Source organism: Bubalus bubalis, chromosome 10 (genome assembly GCF_019923935.1).
Source record: "Bubalus bubalis isolate 160015118507 breed Murrah chromosome 10, NDDB_SH_1, whole genome shotgun sequence".
Taxonomy (NCBI): domain Eukaryota; kingdom Metazoa; phylum Chordata; class Mammalia; order Artiodactyla; family Bovidae; genus Bubalus; species Bubalus bubalis.
Window position 1 is genome coordinate 13,083,505 of NC_059166.1, and position 17,808 is coordinate 13,101,312.

The 17,808-nt window shown below is 38.0% G+C and overlaps 1 protein-coding gene across 3 annotated transcripts in view; it reads left to right on the forward strand.

The window, feature by feature from the left end:
* Positions 1–17,808, forward strand: part of IPCEF1 (interaction protein for cytohesin exchange factors 1) — a 167,928-nt gene that overhangs the window by 47,782 nt on the left and 102,338 nt on the right. The window lies entirely within an intron of this gene.

The window sequence follows — 17,808 nt, forward strand, 5'->3', positions numbered from 1 at the left end:
TTCAGAACTAATTCTTTCTCTTAGTGATATTTGTGACTTGAGCAGCCTGTACTCCACTTTGTTATTCTAATTTGTGAGCCAAATTGTAATAGCCTAGGTATATTTATTCCTATGGTAGGATTAATGCAGAGAGAAGCTAATAGAATTAATAAATAACCAGTTGTATTTGGTCCTCTGGATTTTCCTGAGGACCTGAAAATGGATTTTTGACAGTGATTACTTTTCAGTAAGAGAGCTGTTTAGCAAAGCAGTTTACTTATGGAATTATCTTGTTTGATCCCTTTAGTGGTCAGGAATGTATCATAACTATCGAATACCATAAAACTGTAATTATGTGAAGAATCTATTTTATAAGAAACTAGATGCCCACATATACATTACCACCATTTCCCATAGCCCTTTTCATCTTGTAGAGCTGAAACTTTATGCCCATTAAGCAATAACGCTCCCCTTTCCCTTCCCACCAGCCCCTCCCACCAGTATAACAATACTTCCTGGCTCATGGTTTTGATTACTCTAAGTATTTCATATAAGTGGAATCATACCGTGTTTGTCTTTTTGTAACTGGCTTATTTCTCGTTAACATAATGTCCTCAGGGTTCATTTATGTTGTAGCATTTTGCAGAATTTCCTTCCTTTTTAAGACCAAATAATATTCCATTGTGTGTATTTTGCTTATCCATTCATCTGTTTATTGGTTGCATCCATGTTTTGAGCTATTGTGGATAATGCTATTATAAACATGGATGTACAAATATTTCTTTGAGATTCTGCTTTCAATTCTTGTGACTACATACCCGGAAGTCAAATTGATGAATCGTATGGTAATCCTATTTTTAATTTTTTAAGGCTCCACTGTATTGTTTTCCACAGCAACTGTATCATTTTACTTTCCCATCAGTAGTCTTCACAGAGTTTTTAAGTATAGAATGCTTTTCTAATTATTTTGACATATTCTTGCTGGGCAGTCAATATTATGAAGTTTTGTGTGAATATATTTTGAACACAGATGTATTTTTTCTTATTCTTTTTTTTTTTTTTTTTTTGCTGTGCCTATGAATATTATGTTCTAAGACCTACTCAATGTTAATTTATGTTTCCAGGTGATTCGGAATGTCAATAGAGTTTTTCCAGAACAGAAATATGTAGGGCCAAGTCTCAGACTTCTAATGGAAAAACAACTTAGATTCCAAGGATTTCTTGACTTATTTTAAAATAGACTCTATGTTAAAATCTGTTCTGGCAGTGAAGGAGTAGTTACCACATATGCTTCTTTCTTCTTGAAGACTTGTAATTCTTTTGCACAAAATATACCATTTTGACCCTGGAGGAAGGCATGGAAATCCACTCCAGTATTCTGGCTTGAAGAATCCCATGGACAGAGGAACCTGGAGGGTTACAGTCCATATAGTCACAAAGAGCTGGGCACAACCAAAGCAACATAGCGTACGTGCATGCATACCAGTGTGAACAGGGGTAGGGACTAAATGACAAAGAGAGAGTGGCTAGCTGAGAAATTACTTACATATTCTTTGAAACAGAATCTGCAACTTCTTCAAATTATTGAGACGGCAGGTTAACATTGGGGCTGTTATTTTAACTGGTTAATGATATTGGTGCTTTCTTAAATTTTGGTTCAAAATATGATCGTAGCTTTCTAAGGGACAGAATCTGATTCTAAAACTGATAGGTATTCACTGAATATTTTGAAATCTTTTGAGGTTACTTGCACAAATTAATGGACCATTTTCCCAGAAAATGTTATGTATTTATTGTTTGTAGAGAGTGAGGAAAAGGGGGAGGAGAGAAATAAGCTTACTCAGGAAGCAAAACAGTTCCTATTTCAGACATTTTTCTCCGAGTTTATGGTCCTCAGTGGAAATGTCAATGTCTTTGCTAATCAAACACCTTCTACTAATGTGTTCAAAAAAGGGATTGACTACCTTGGGTATATGTCAGTTTACTTTACAAGAGAAAAATTTACACCTAACTTAAGTAAATTAGAAAAGTCTTTTGTTAATGATTATAAAGGCAAATAACCCTTATCAGGCCATGCTAGGCTGTGCCATAGTAGCAGATTAACTCTGAAGGCTCAGTGGCTTTACACAAGAAACTTCAATTTCTTATTTACACTATATATTCAATACTAGTTGACATGAGAAGGGGAGGTCTCCTCTGCTTCACACAGTCACTCAGGGATGCAAGCTGATGAAGCTCCACCCCTTGTGGCATCACCATGGCAGCAGGTGGCTTCAGGGTTTGCCGTGACAGCAGAAGAGAGCACGTGGAGGACTCACACTCGTCTCCAGACAGGAGGTGTTCCACATCAGCTCCACTATTGGCCAGAACTAGGCATATGGTCACTCGTCACCACGTGGGGCTGGAAGTCTTCTTGCAGGCCGAGAGGGGAGAGGAAAGCCAGTTACAGTGAGCACCAGCCATTTCTTCTTTGATCGATTTCCTGGAAATCCTTGTACTTGGCACATATATGAAACAACTTTCTAACTCTGTCATCTTTCTGCTAAGCTGCTTCAGTCATGTCCGACTCTGTGTGACCCCAGAGACGGCAGCCCACCAAGCTCCCCCATCCCTGGGATTATCCAGGCAAGAACACTGGAGTGGGTTGCCATTGCCTTCTCCAATGCATGAAAGTGAAAAGTGAAAGTGAAGTTGCTCAGTTGTGTCTGACTCCTAGTGACCCCATGGACTGCAGTCCACCAGGCTCCTCCATCCATGGGATTTGCCAGGCAAGAGTACTGGAGTGGGTTGCCATTGCCTTCTCCGTGTCACCTCTCTAATTCTTTATATTTTAATATGCTTTCCTTTGGTGAGCAATTTTAATCTTTTAAAATTAATTTCATGTTTTTTTACTTGCTGACTTTAGGTTGGGGAAAATAAAGCAAGTATTACTGACAAGGAATTAGGGATGATATAGATATAATTGACAATGGAAAAAAATGGCCCTTGAGTGTTTAGATGTCTATAGACTCTATTTGTATTATTAATAATATTTTTAAAATTAATTTTAAATTTAATTTTAAAATTAATAATAATGTTTAAAATTAAAAAATTATTTCTTCTAAATAAAACCATCATTACTTGAAATTAAATGTAACTCTAAACACAGAGGTTTGATTGCAAAATCAATTCATGGGATATCAAGCAAGGAATATGAAACTAAGAACAGTTTTAATAGATTGTCTTTCATAATTTTTCCCCATTATTCAGCTTTCCCTGAATCTTAATATCATGGTTTTCTCTTTTTCACTTTATTAGAGTGTTTTACCAAGCAATACTTTTATATAAGGTACATGGGGAATAAACATGTCTGAGAAGGTATTTTGACCTCATGATTGATTGTGTGTTTGACTAGGTATTGAATTTTATGGAGAAAATTTATTTTCATTTAGAACTTTCAAGGCAAAGCTCCAATATCTTTGACATTCCATGTTGCATATGAGAAAACTGATGCCATTCTTATTTTGTTTCTGTGTAGATAATACCTTTTTATCTTGTCTATAAACTTTTAAGAATTTTCTGTATCTCTTAGGAATTCTGAAATTTCATAAGACATGTCCCAGGTGGCTCAATGGTAAAGAATCCGCCTGCCAGTGCAGGAGATGCAGGTCTGATCCCTGGGTTGGAATGATCCCCTGGTGAAGGAAATGCAACCCACTCCAGTATTCCTGCCCAGGAAAGCCCATGGACAGAGGAGCCTGACGGTCTACAGTCCATAAGTTTGCAAAGAGTCAGACACAGCTTAGCAACTAAACAACAAGATTCAAGTGCACATCTTTGGAAATATATCTGATTCAGCATTTTGTGGCAGTGGAAGATTATTTTCCCCCTCTTTGTGTTCTGCTTCCCACTGTTTTGGTTTCATTCTCTAGTCTACCAGGTAACCAAGATGGCCACTGTTAACTCCAGGTTCGTGTTGTATTATGACTAAAATCCCAGGGAAAAAAGGACAAATCTTATCCTAATACTCCCGGAAGAATTTCCTGAGTAGCCTGAGTTGGTTCATGTACTCCTCTCTGAATTGGTCATTGTGTCAAAGAAGTTAAGTATTTTGGTCCATCTACTTCTTACCACTTCTACTGCTTCTGCTTCGGCTCAAGACATTCTTGCATCTTCTTGGGATGACCTCAGGGAACTTTTAACTAGTTTCTCAGTTTATATTTTCTCTCCCTTCAGTCTCTCTCAGTGTTAGAGCCAGAGCTGCTAATGTGTTTGTCAGATCAAAACCCTGCAAAACTTGCCTGTTTCATTTCAAGGAAAGCTAGAGTCTTCAACCATCACTCAAAAGACCACCAAGATCTAACAATGATACAAGAGAGATGAGGGATGCAGATCATGGAGGGCCACATGGACAGATTTGTACCCTGTCATAGAGTTGATGAGAAGCCTTGGAAGGGTTTCTAATTGATAAGTGACATGATCAGATCATAGAAAGGTTTATCTGTAGCAGGATTGAAGATGAAATGGAAGCATAGGAACCAAGATAGGGGGAATCAATTAAAGTGGTCCAGGCCAGGTGATGATGGGCTGAACTACACTTTGAAGTAATGAGAATGGAAAAGAGATAAGTTTCTATCAGTGATGCTAACAAAGGAGAATCAGTTGGTCTTTGTCACTATATATGACCTTAGTTCAGACCCAGTTCTCACACCTACTAGATTTATGTAATGTATATAATTTAGATAATTCTCAATTCAAATTTTTTTTGAATTTAAAATAAAAATGATAATTCCTAATGCAAAAAAAAAAAAAATGACCACCAAGACCTGCATGCTCTGACCTCCCATGACCCCTCTGACATCATCTGCACTCTCCTTCCATTGCTTACTCAGCCTACACTGCTGGACTCCTTGTTATGCCTCAACAGGCCAGACACATACCCAATCCCAATCTGGGGCCACTGCATTGACTGTTCCCTAAACCTGGGCTGCTTCACCCTTGAGTAGCCATTGGCTGTTTCTTGATGTCTTTCAAGTCTTTACCCAAATGTCAACTATTTAGTGAGTCCATTTCTATCCATCTATTTAAAAATCACAACCCTCTATGATACTCTCTACTATTTTATTTTTCCCTGTTTATCTCCACCTGATATACCATTTGTTTTACTTACTTATCTTGTTGTTTGTCTGCTCCCATATTTGTAGATCCCTTGAGGGCAGAAAGTTTTATCTGTTGTGTTCAATATTGTATCTTCAGTCTATTAGACTGCCTGGCATATGATCAGCCAGTACCTATTTGCTGAATGAATGAATGGTTGGCCAACCTAAGCCATATACTTGCTCCTGGGTGGGAATGTGGAGCCATATGATTAACAGAGCCACACCAAAGGGAAAGAGGCAATTCTTGAAGTAAAAGATGCTGGTTAGACAAAAATTAGTAAATAGTCAATAAAAGATCCTTCTAGTGAAGGATTTGAGAAATGAGGGCCTGTATTTAAAGGGCCTGAGATTAATAGGTGGAAGAAAGCAGCAGATCTGAAACCAGATGGTAATTTTCCAATTTGCTTGATTTAGAATTTTACATGATATAATTAGTTTTTAAATGTTAAGCAATTTTGCCTGAAAAAAATTATAGGGAAAATAATTTTCTCTGATTTTATGAATAATTTATTTCATTTTCAATTATATTTTTACTCCCACTGATCAGTGTATGAAAAAATGTTAGACTTTGGCAAAGAATATTTTATTTCTTTCAGGAAAGCAGATTATAAGATGGATAATTGGGTAATATCTCTATATTAGATTTTTTTCTTAACTATTTTTCTGCATTTGAATGACATTTTTTGATGTTAACAATTTTGGGCTGAATAATTGGTAGGTTAAGAGTTATAACTCAGAAGCTTTTATTTGCATCTCATTTTTCCCCCTTATCAGTCTTGTTGAATTTCTACTTTACTAATTTTTGTTTAAAGAATTAGCTTTGTGTTTTATTAATCTTCTCTATATTTTTCTATTTTATTGATTTCTGCCTTTACTTTTTCTATTTCCTCTTTGGGTTTGTTATTTTGCTATTTTTCTAGTTTCTTTGTTAAGCTCTTAATCTGTTTTTATTCCTCTTGTGTTTTGATAAATGAATTTAAGGTATAAATTTTCCTTTGAAAAATGCTTTAGCTGTGTTTCCTAAAACTTTTGATATATAGTGTTTTCAGTGGTGATAAATTCTAATTATTTCCCATTTTCTTTTTAATCTATTAAATTTTTCAAATATTTTTAAAGTTTAATTTTTATCTTTATATTGGGGTATAGTTAATTTACAGTGTTGTGTTAGTTTCAGGTATACAGCAAAGTGGCTTAGTTACATACATATACACATATCCATTCTTCTTCAGATTCTTTTCCTATATCAGGTATTGTATCCTAGAATATTGAGTGGAGTTCCCTGTGCTATACACAAGTCCTTGTTGATTATCCAGTGTTGTTTTTTTTTTTTTTTTTTTTTTTTTAGTAATGCAAGATTTAGTTTCCAGACATACAGACTTTTTAAAGCTATGTTTTCATTATTATTGGCGTTAGTCACTCAGTAATGTCTGAGTCTTTGTGACCCCATGGACTATAGTCCGCCAGCCTCCTCAGTCCAGGGAATTCTCCAGGCAAGAATACTGGAGTGGGTTGCCATTTCCTACTCCAAGAATCTTCTCAACCCAGGGATCGAACCCGGGTCTCCCACATTGCAGGCAGATTCTTTACCATCTGAGCCACCAGGGGCCAAAGTTTTCACTATTAATTTCTATAATTAATGCATTGCAGTCAGAGAACATAGTCTGTGTTAAATTGACTTTGTGAAATTTATCAAGACCTCTTTGTAATATAGTACTTTTATCAATTATTGACAAATACTGTGTATTCTGAACATGAGAGTTTATCCTTTGTTTCTCAAGTATAGAGTTTTGTGTATATAAATTTGCTAATTTGTATCATCTACATTTCTGTTTATTTATTGTCTGTTTGGCAATGGCACCCCACTCCAGTACTCTTGCCTGGAAAATCCCATGGATGGAGGACCCTGGTAGGCTGCAGTCCATGGGGTCGTGAAGAGTCGGACACGACTAAACGACTTCACTTACACTTTTCACTTTCATGCATTGGAGAAGGAAATGGCAACCCACTCCAGTGTTCTTGCCTGGAGAATCCCAGGGATGGGGGAGCCTAGTGGGCTGCCGTCTATGGGGTCGCGCAGAGTCGGACACGACTGAAGTGACTTAGCATAAGCTATTGATATAGTTTAATGTCAATAAACTATGACATTTTATTTTGGTTATCTATAACATATATATATAATTGTTAAGTTATATATTTCTCTTTCCAGTTCTGAGTTGTGGTTTCTTAAGACAATGTATTTATATATTTATGCTGGTTATATTTTCCGATCTTAGTTTTTGTTATAAATGTATATATTTATCATGAATTTTATATTTTTAGATATTAAAATTGTCATCACAGCTTTCTTTTAGCTTATGTTTGCCTGGATATCTGTTTCTATCTTTTAATTTAACATTTCATATCTTTTTAGATAACATATTGCTAATTCTTCTTAAATTTTATTTTGAAATAAAACTTATATTAAATATAATATTAATAGAGAAGAGTGCACAAAACTAATTTGAATAGCTTGATTTATCACACAGAAAAAATTCTTGTAACTACTACTTGAATCAAGAAAGGATACTCTTGGGACCCCAGGACACCTTTTGTGCCCCTTCTAATAAATAATCCCTGCTTTCCCTTAAAGGTAACCACTTTCCTGCCATTTGTGATCCTTACTTCCTTGCATTTCTGTATAATTTTGTGACCCAAGTGTACTTTGCTAAACACTGAGGTCTAGTTTTGCCAGTTTTATTATTTTGTATAAACAGAATCATGCCATTTATCTTCTTTGATATCTGATTTTTTTCTCTCATTATAAGACTGTGAGATGAGTTTCCCCCTTTTTATTGCTAAGTAGTATTCCATGTGTGACCAATCCACAATTTATTTATCCACTTTCCTGTTGATAGACATTTGGATTTTTTAAAACATTTTTTGCTATTATCAATAACGTTGCTAGAAACATTCTTATAAACGTTTTCAACTTTTGTGTGCATGCATATCTGATGCATGTATACTTAAGAATAAAATTTATGGGTCATAGGCTATACTGGTTAGCTTTAGCAGATTTTGTCAAACAGTTTTCCAAAATGGTTGTCTTAATTTACACTTCCAGCTGCAGTGTTTGATTGTTTTCATTGGCTCTACAGTGTACTTGCTATTGTAAATCTTCTAAAATTTCATGATTTTGATGGATGTTTAATGATGTTTCTTTGCAGGTTTGCCATTCATTTTACTGATTGTTAATGAGGCTTAGCACCTTCTCATACATATATTTACTAATTGATATCCTCCTTTGTGAAATGCCTAAGACTTTTTTCATTTTTCTTTTGGGTTTTTCTGTGTTTCTGACTGATTTACAGGAGTTCTTTATGCATTTTGGTATATAGCCTTGTATAGGTTATATATACTGTGCATATCTTTTCTTACTCATTTTCTTGCTTTTACAGTCCCTAATGTTGTCTTTTGGAAAATGAAAATTCTTAATTTTAGGGTTCCAACTTACCAAGTTTCTCCTTTATGATTAGACAAGGAAATGACAGTATTTTCAATAAATGATGCTGAGACAATTAGTTATTAATTTGAAAAATAAAACTAACCAGAATCAAAATTCAATTGCAAGTAGATTATAGATCTAAAATGAAAGACAAAACAACAAAAAATTTAAAATAAAAGGTAAAATAGTATCCTATGGCTGTAAGATAATAAAAATAACAGCAAAGAAAAAGCACTAACTGTAGTCATCTTTGCAATTGAGTCCTCTAATTAATGAATGTGACCTAGCCTTCCATTTCTTTAGATGTTCTTAAATTTCTTCCAATTGTGTTTTATAGATTTCCTCATAGAAGTATCACATGTCTTTAGTTAGATTCATTCCAACAGATTTGGGATTTAATGATGTTGCTATATGCGTATCTTCTTACAAATTTTATTTTCATGCTATTTGTTGCTGGAATGTAGAAAGTTATTGGTTTTTACATACTGGGCTGGTATCTAGCAAGCCTTCTATATCCACTTTTAGTTTAAATAATGTGTGTTGATTCTTTTCCACGTGTAAAATCGTTGTTGTTCCACAACAACGTGTAAAATCATATTTTCTGAAAATAGACGATCTTAATTTCTTATTTTTTAATTATTGTAATTCTTACTATTTTTAAATGAGCACTTCTGACACAATGTTGAGAATCGTTGCTGCTGCTGCTGCTGCTAAGTCGCTTCAGTCGTGTCCGACTCTGTGCGACCCCATAGACAGCAGCCCACCAGGCTCCTCTGTCATGGGATTCTCCAGGCAAGAACACTGGAGTGGGTTGCCATTTCATCCTCCAATGCATGAAAGTGAAAAGTCAAAGTGAAGTCGCTCAGTCGTGTCTGACTCCTAGTGACCCCATGGACTGCAGCCCACCAGGCTCCTCCGTCCATGGGATTTTCCAGGCAAGAGTGCTGGAGTGGGGTGCCATTGCCTTCTCCTGAGAATCATTAGTATAGTCCTAATATCCAAGAAAAGGTTCAAGATTTTGCCATCAAATATGCTGTGGAGTAAAGAGCTTATTGAAAATGATAGAGGACCTCATTGGTTTGCCCATGACAGAATTTGGGAAGGGCTTGGCTTGGCTTGGGAAGCCTGGCATGCTGCAGTCTATGGGGTCGCAAAGAGTCAGACACGACTGAATGACTGAACTGAACTGAACTTGCTTGGCTTGGCTGTTCATCTGTTTCATGTGGTTTCAGCTGGGGTGGTTGGGACAGGAGGACCCACTTCCAAGACCACTTTTTCAACCACACATCTGTGTTCTTGGCTTCTCCTGGCACTTTTTCTCCTGGGACTCCACATGACTTGGGTTTTCCTGGTACAGCGGTCTCAGAGTGAGTGGACTTTGTAAATGTTGTCTGGTTTCCTCAAGAACAAGTGTTCCTTTTTTAGAGCTAAAATTCTACAAGTTGGAGTCCATGCATTTATACACATTGAAATTTAACTTATCTATTTAATTAATAAAACATTCTAAATGTTGGACATAACCAAATTTCAGTAAAATGGTGTCAGGAATAGGTAAATAATTCCTTGCTTTCTTGTGATGACAAGACTTTTACTTTTGAGGTTAAAATTATCTAGGGCAGTGGGAGGGTGGCAGGTGCATATGTAAGTTGAATGTGAGAAGATGGGTATAAAACTGTGTGTAGGTGAGGTGTGGGTGAGAAGGGAGTATGAAATGAAGAGAGCAGGCAGGCCACAGGAAGCCCGGCAGACCACAGGAAACAGGCTGGAAAAAAAAAAAAAAAGCTTTACTTAATTAAAAGCAAGAATAAAACAACCCAAAGACAATGGAAAATCTCACACATAAGATCTCTGAAGAGGTGGAAACCAAAAATAAGCACACATGTGTTCAGAGAAACACAAGTGGCTGGTCAATTACATTCTACTCTCATTTTTGTGTTATTTCTCAGGACTTTATGTCAATGATAGTCTAATTAAAAAAAAAAGGGCAAAAATTTCCTGTAGAAATGAACATAAAATAATATTTTGTAAAACTTATATATCCAGCTTTATGATTCCAGTTGTTTTAAAAACTGCTCAATTGACGTCTAAAGCATGTTAAATTAGAGAGTCAGAAAGATCTTTCGGTCTCTGGTCTCAAGCTCAATAGTGTACATATATATTTGTCCACTAGGTGTCTCTTTGCATATATATTATGATTCCAGAGAATCTAGTTCTGAAAGCAACAGTACATGGATTGTGTCAACAAATGTCTCAACTTGGGGGTATTTAAGAATGGCTTTTGGCTCAGCAGGTAAAGAATCTGCCAGCAATGCAGGAGACACAGGAGATTCGGGTTCAATCCTGGTCGGAAAAATCCTTTGGAGGAGGAAATGGCCACCCACTCCAGTATGCTTGCCTCAGAAATCCCATGGACAGAGGAGCATGTCGGGCAACAGTCCATGGGGTCACAAAGAGACATGACTGAGCGACTGAGCACGCACGCGCGCGCACACACACACACACACACACACATACACGAGAATGGGTTTAATAATTTAACAGCTCTTGTTAGATAATAAATAGATATACATCTTGGCAAGGCCTCTAATACTTCTTTAAAAATTTTGGAGACATTAACCAAGAATTTGTCAGCAGACACAAAAGTCAGGTACTTGCATCAAGGTTGTTGAGAGACTGATACAGATATTTAGGACTGCAACCAGGAAGTGAGCCCTACATTATTTATGAATGAAGTCTTGGCAAGTGTGTTTAATTCGAAAACAAACTGCGTTTGAGTCTCTGATGTCTCTTTCTAGGTACTATATTCCTTGCTGATCAGATCCTTCAAAATCACCCTGTGGCAGCGGATCTGTAGCCCTTTGAGTGCATGCTTAGTCGCTCAGTTGTATCTGACTCTTTGCAACCCCATGGACTGTAGCCCGCCAGACTCCTCTGTCCATGGGATTCTCCAGGCAAGAAGACTGGAGTGGGTTGCCATTTCCTCCTTCAGAAGATCTTCATGACCCCAGGACTGAACTCATAGCTCTTAAGTCTCCTGCATTGGCAGGCAGATTCTTTACCACTGAGCCACCTGGGAAGGTCAGCCCTTTGAGTAAAAGATGTCAGTTGTGGTGAGTCACATAAAGCTTCTCTGAATTGTTCAAATTTGGTACATTGTTTAAATTTACTCTAACTTGTCCTAAAGTAGAGGGAGGGTCAGAATAAGTCAACAGATATTTATTAGGTGCCTACTGTATGCCTGGCCTGGAGTGTCTACAAGAATTACGGCACTCAATTTATTCTTTAAGAATGTGATGAGATTTACTGTTTGCAGAAAAATTAAGCATGCTGTTAAGGAGAAGTTGAAAAGGCAAAGTTTATTATAAGAGGCAGCACTGCTAATATCCAAAGGACCCCAAGATGGGAGTCTGAAGACTTGAATTCAAATTTTGCCTTTATGACTTGCTAGCCATGTGAAGTAGCTAGTCTACGTGCTCTGAATATCAGTTTCTTTATTTGTGAAAGTGTAGGTATTGTTACTTTACTGAGTTGAAGTGAAGACTGCAAAGATTTTTTAAGAATCCTGCCAAGTGTCACTGTATCTAAGAGAAGTCGCCTTTTTTTTTTTTTTTGATAAAGGCTGTACCTGTGCTCAGATGCTTAGTTGTGTTTGACTCTTTGCGACCCCATGAACCCACCAGGATCCTCTGTGCATGGGATTTCCCAGGCAAGAATACTGGAGTAAGGTGCCATTTCCTCATCCAGGGCATCTTTCTGACCCAGGGATCGAACCTGCGTCTCTTACCACTTCCTCCTGCATTGGCAGGTGGGTTCTTTACCACAGTGCCACCCTGGGAGCCCCTTGGTTAAGGCAGCCTTTCCTGTGCTGATGCACAGCAGGTTAGCTCCTTATGGTCACGACCTCTGCTTTTAGATTGGGCCTCATGCATTATTTTGGAAAAGCAGCAAGTCCCATCGAAACAATATTTCCCTAGAAAGAATCAGCCAAACAAAAGAAGAATTTTTGTCCAACTCCAGAGCAATGGGTACAAACAGCAGGCAGCTTTTGTAATAGTTTTTCTAGCTTCTTTCTAGCCTGCAATGGTTCCATAGAAGAGGGCACTGCTGCATGGAGTTATACTTACTCACTTTTGTGGAAAGAGAGTTCAATGGAAGGTTGTTGGGTAAAGCTTAATTAAGGTGACAGGTTGCCTCCGAGCAGTGTAAACACAGTCTGGATATCACAGTCAGAAACATGTGCTCTCTTCCAGAGAGAGAAAATATGCCTGCAAGTCACATGGAGAAATTTAGGGCTGCAGATTGTAGAAAGGGAAGGGTGATCATTTGCCATTCTTGTCTGGCCCATCTTAGCACGCAGCATCTACTCTCACCCATACAGGCTGGAGTGAAGTGAATTTAGGGATCAGGTGTTGCCTAGGAGCTGCCACTATGGACAAACAGGGTGTAAGTACTTCGGGACACCCCGTAGCGGACCTAATAACTGATCCTTTGTAAGAAGGGCTACCAGTGGTTCCTCTGGCCTTGTCATACGCCTGGAAGCCCTATTCATCCTTGATGGAGCATACTGGGGCTAGACAGACCTTTGAGGAGGTTCCTTGGGTTTCCATCACAAATCTTATAAATCCAGCCTCAGCACACAGCTAGTTTGAATGGTAGAATTACTGACTCCTAGAAGTTCCTTCCATCTATCACTGGTGTAGGAGAGGAGGCAGGTACTTTGCAGGCTTTATCTGCATTGGTGCACGAAGTCGCTACTATGGTGTGCGTTTTTGTGTGTGTGTATGTTGAGGGGGTGGGTGAAAGTATATTTTGCAGGCCCCCTGCCCTTATACATAATTTGAAGAGCCAAAAATCAGTGTTCTAGCTCAGTTCTGGAGGGCTGGTGGGGTTAATCTGGGCTGGCATCATGGAATTTAAGACAATCATAGGAACAGAATCGATTCTTAGGTATGAGTCCCACTGGTCTCTGGGCATCTGGTTGACCCCACTAGCTGTTAAAGGGAAAGTGCCTTCTTGGGAGCAATGAGCACAGGGCACACGTGGGCAGCACTGGCTACACCGGGAGGGGGATTGGCAGGGCTCCAGTTGCTTGCCAGAGCCCTAAGGCATGCTGGGTTGCAGATCATAATCTGAATCTTTTGGGTTCTGGAAGCTGCAAAGGGACCTATATGTCTGAGGTCAAAGATGTAAGGGAGCTTCGTGCCTCGCTAAGCGGGGGGGGCCACCAGCCCTTCTGGGTTGGTGCAGGTTCCTCCAAGAGGTAGAAGAGGGATTGTTGGTCATCGCTTACGTTGCTTGTTACTATGGTAAAAATGATTGTTAGGGATAGAGATTGACATTATTGGCTGAAAGAAGGGCTTTTCCATCTTAGATTTGTGGATTTTTATGTCTAAATTGTGATTGTCGGGGCTGAAAGCTTATGTGGGAAGGCAGGAGGGAGAAGAAAAGATGAGGGCTGCCAATCTCCCCAGACGATGGATCACAGCATTTCGGTGGTGTTGAAAATAAAGTAATTTTAATTATAGTTTCTGTTTAAAAAAAGCTGCGACTCTTAAAACCATCTGTCGGATTATCTTCAAAGTGGAGAGACCGCAGAAAAGAAATGCAGTGAAATGCGTGGAAGAGTTAAAGACAAAAAAGAGAAAATAAATGAAAGAAGAAGAATAAGACTTTTAAAACTTGTAGGAGAGATGGATTGGGACAGAATGACAATAAAGCTAAAAGGAAAAAGTTTTCAATAATCTGAATAAATTTTTCCCTTTCATAAATTTCCCTGACAAAGTAATAACCACAGACAAGCCCACCCAATACATGCATGCTCCCTGGGGGTGGGGGTGAAGGGAGGGCATCTTGAATTTTGCTCCCTTCTCTCCTACTCTGCCTTAATAAGAGATGTCCTGCTAAGGAGCAAAGCTAATGGATTGTTTCATGTTCTTCACTTTTTTATCTGAGCAAAGACGCATTTTCTCTGCTGCTCCCATGGCGTTGCTATGATGGACAGTCACTTAACAGAAGATGCTTACAGGCTGGTATCATTGCTAGTTAAGCGTGTACTTTGTTGTCACACATTTTCCACGCTTTTTTGATGATTGAGAGTTCTGCCTTTAGGGTGACCAGCATTTTCTGCTTCTGAAGAGCTCTAGTTTTTGGATTAAGAATAATGCACATTGTTTGCCTATGCTCTTGGATTGTCTATAAATCCATTTACTGTTCTGAGAGTGTCTTGTTGAGTGCTAACACTGTAATTTTAAAGGATAAGCCTGTTGTGAATGAATCTGTTGGCTTTTAAACTTTTTGTTCATTATGTTGTTTTCACTTAAGGCTCTATGAAAAAGAGAATAAGCCCAGCCCATAGTTTCTTTCAAACTGAAAACTATCTTGAGATCGTAATAAATTGTCTTCTTTAAAAGGGTAGGCATGGTACTTGTTTCACTACATCATCCCAAAGATCATAATTAAGACAGTTACTTTTGGATCAATGGAAACTATAACTGCCTTTAGTGAATTTTTTTAACTTAAAAAATTATCAACTAATTGTCAACTGCCTGCTTTATCAATAGTGCATTTGTTGTGTATTGATATTCTTAATTTATTTTCTGGTTTTAAAATGATATGGGACCAGAATACATATTTCTACTTAACTAGTTTACCAAAAAGTTTCTAAAATAAATTGCTAGAATGAAGTTTTATTTTGTTAGGATAAAACAAAAAGGAACGATTCTTCACCAGCGTCTTAGCTAGCTTGGGCTGCTGTAACAAAATATTGTAAACAAGGGGGCTTGTCAACAACAGAAAATTCATTTCTCACAGTTCTGGAGGCTGGAAGTCCAAGAATATGGTGTCAGCTTGGTTAGGTTCAGGTACAAGCTCTCTTCTGGGTTGCAGACTGCTGATTCTTCTTATAGATATACATGGGGAGAGAGTGAGTCTGGTCCCTTCTTATAAGGGCACTAATTCCATTTATGAGGGCTCCCCCCATTCTGCATCATGAACTAATTACCTCCCAAAGTCCCCACCACCAAATACTATCACACTCGGAATTAGATGTCAACATATGAATTTTTCAGGGACACAAACATTCAGTCCAGAAAACCAGTAATAAATTTAGGAGCAGTCTCATCTCTGGAATTGTAATGAAATATATTTCCATTTTTCAATTACAGGACTTATCAGAAATACAACTATTTTATTTGATTTCATTTCAGAAATACAAATATTTTATTTGATTTCATCTCACTGACTTAAAAAATAGTAATGACCTTACTGTTTTTGCTAAGTCTCATGTGGTATTGGGAGAAGGCAATGGCACCCTACTCCAGAACTCTTGCCTGGGAAATCTCATGGACGGAGGAGCCTGGTAGGCTGCAGTCCATGGGGTCGCTGAGTCGGACACGACTGAGCGACTTCACTTTCACTTTCCATTTTCATGCACTGTGTTCTCCGGTATTCTTGCCTGCAGAATCCCAGGGATGGGGGAGCCTGGTGGGCTGCTGTCTATGGGGTCGCACAGAGTTGGACACAAGTCGAAGTGACTTAGCAGCAGGAGCAGCAGCATGTGGTATTGTGTTAAGGAATTGTTCTTTAAAGAAGATAATTGTCTCAGATAACTAAGAAAACTATTTCCTTAAACTCTGAAATAAGGTACCAAAAATGTCTCTAGGAGAGTAGGTTAGGGAGTTTATTCAACCTTGAAGTGGGAAAGCTATTTTATTTGATGAAACCTGTTATCTAACTTGTTCAAACCCTTTAGTTGTGTGCTAACTCCATTAGGAAGAATAGTTTTCTATAATAAAGCTATTTCTGGGTAATTGCACCCATTCTAGGTAATTGCTACCACTTGTTGAGCATCCACGTGTCTCCCATATGATATTTGACTTAATTCTAACAAAATCCTATCAGCTGGTTATTGTCATTTCTGTTTAATGGATGAAGCTCTTACTATTTAGAGAAATTAGGTGATTTTTTTTTTTTTTTTTTTAAGTTTCCACATTTAAGTGGTGGAGTGAGATCTGTTTGGCCCTAAACCATGTGCGTGCAGTGATTTTAAAACATTTTTTTTGGTTGTATAACTATAAAATAATATGGAAACCTTACGTACTTCCTCACATTTTAAGTTGCCACCCAGAGTTTTTATCATACGTTTGCTGCTGCTGCTGCTAAGTCGCTTCAGTTGTGTCGGACTCTGTGCGACCCCATAGACGGCAGCCCATCAGGCTCCCCCGTCCCTGGGATTCTCCAGGCAAGAACACTGGAGTGGGTTGCCATTTCCTTCTCCAATGCATGAAAGTGAAAAGTGAAAGTGAAGTCTCTCAGTCGTGTCCGACTCTTAGCAACCCCAAGGACAGCAGCCCACCAGGCTCCTCCGTCCATGGTATTTTCCAGGCAAGAGTACTGGAGTGGGGTGCCATTGCCTTCTCTGTTTAAATAGTTGCAAAAGATGTAATTTGTGGCATATTATGAATCTTGATAGTGAAAAAAGGTTATACGTGCATGCTAAGTCACGTCAATCATGTCTGACTCTTTGCGACCCTATGCACTATAGCCCGTCAGACTCCTCTGTCAATGGGATTTTCCAAGCAGGCATATGGGAGTGGGTTCCTATGCCCCCCTCCAGGAGATCTTCCTGACCTGGAATCAAACCCACATCTCCTATGGCTCCTGCCACTGGGAAAGCCTGAAAAATGTTATATTCTCTTTATAACTTATTAAATATAAACAGAAATTTGATATGGTTAATTATTTTTTTAAAGTAATCTTTGGAGTGTTAGATTTTACATAGCACTTTTCCCCCCCAGAACTCATATTTTTATTCCAACACTCCATGGATTTTTGTACAATTATAAAACATTTTTATGCTTAAAACTTATTAATAATCCTGTAATACATTTCAACAATATATTGCATATATTTAAAATGAAATTTATTAAAAAATTTTGAAGTGGCATAATCCTTTAAACCATAAATGATTTCATTTGGAGTGAGTCATAATTATTATTGGTTTGTAACTTAACAAAAAATATGAATATGTTACACATCTTGACAAATGATGATTAATACAAGAGGTAAATGTTTTTATTGAAAATGCAGTGTTTAATGACACAGATGAGATTTTCTTCCTAATTATGTTATTCAGTCTCTCAGTCGTGTGCAACTCTTTGCAACTCCATGGACTGCAGCACACAAGGCTTCCCCATCCATCACCATCTCCCA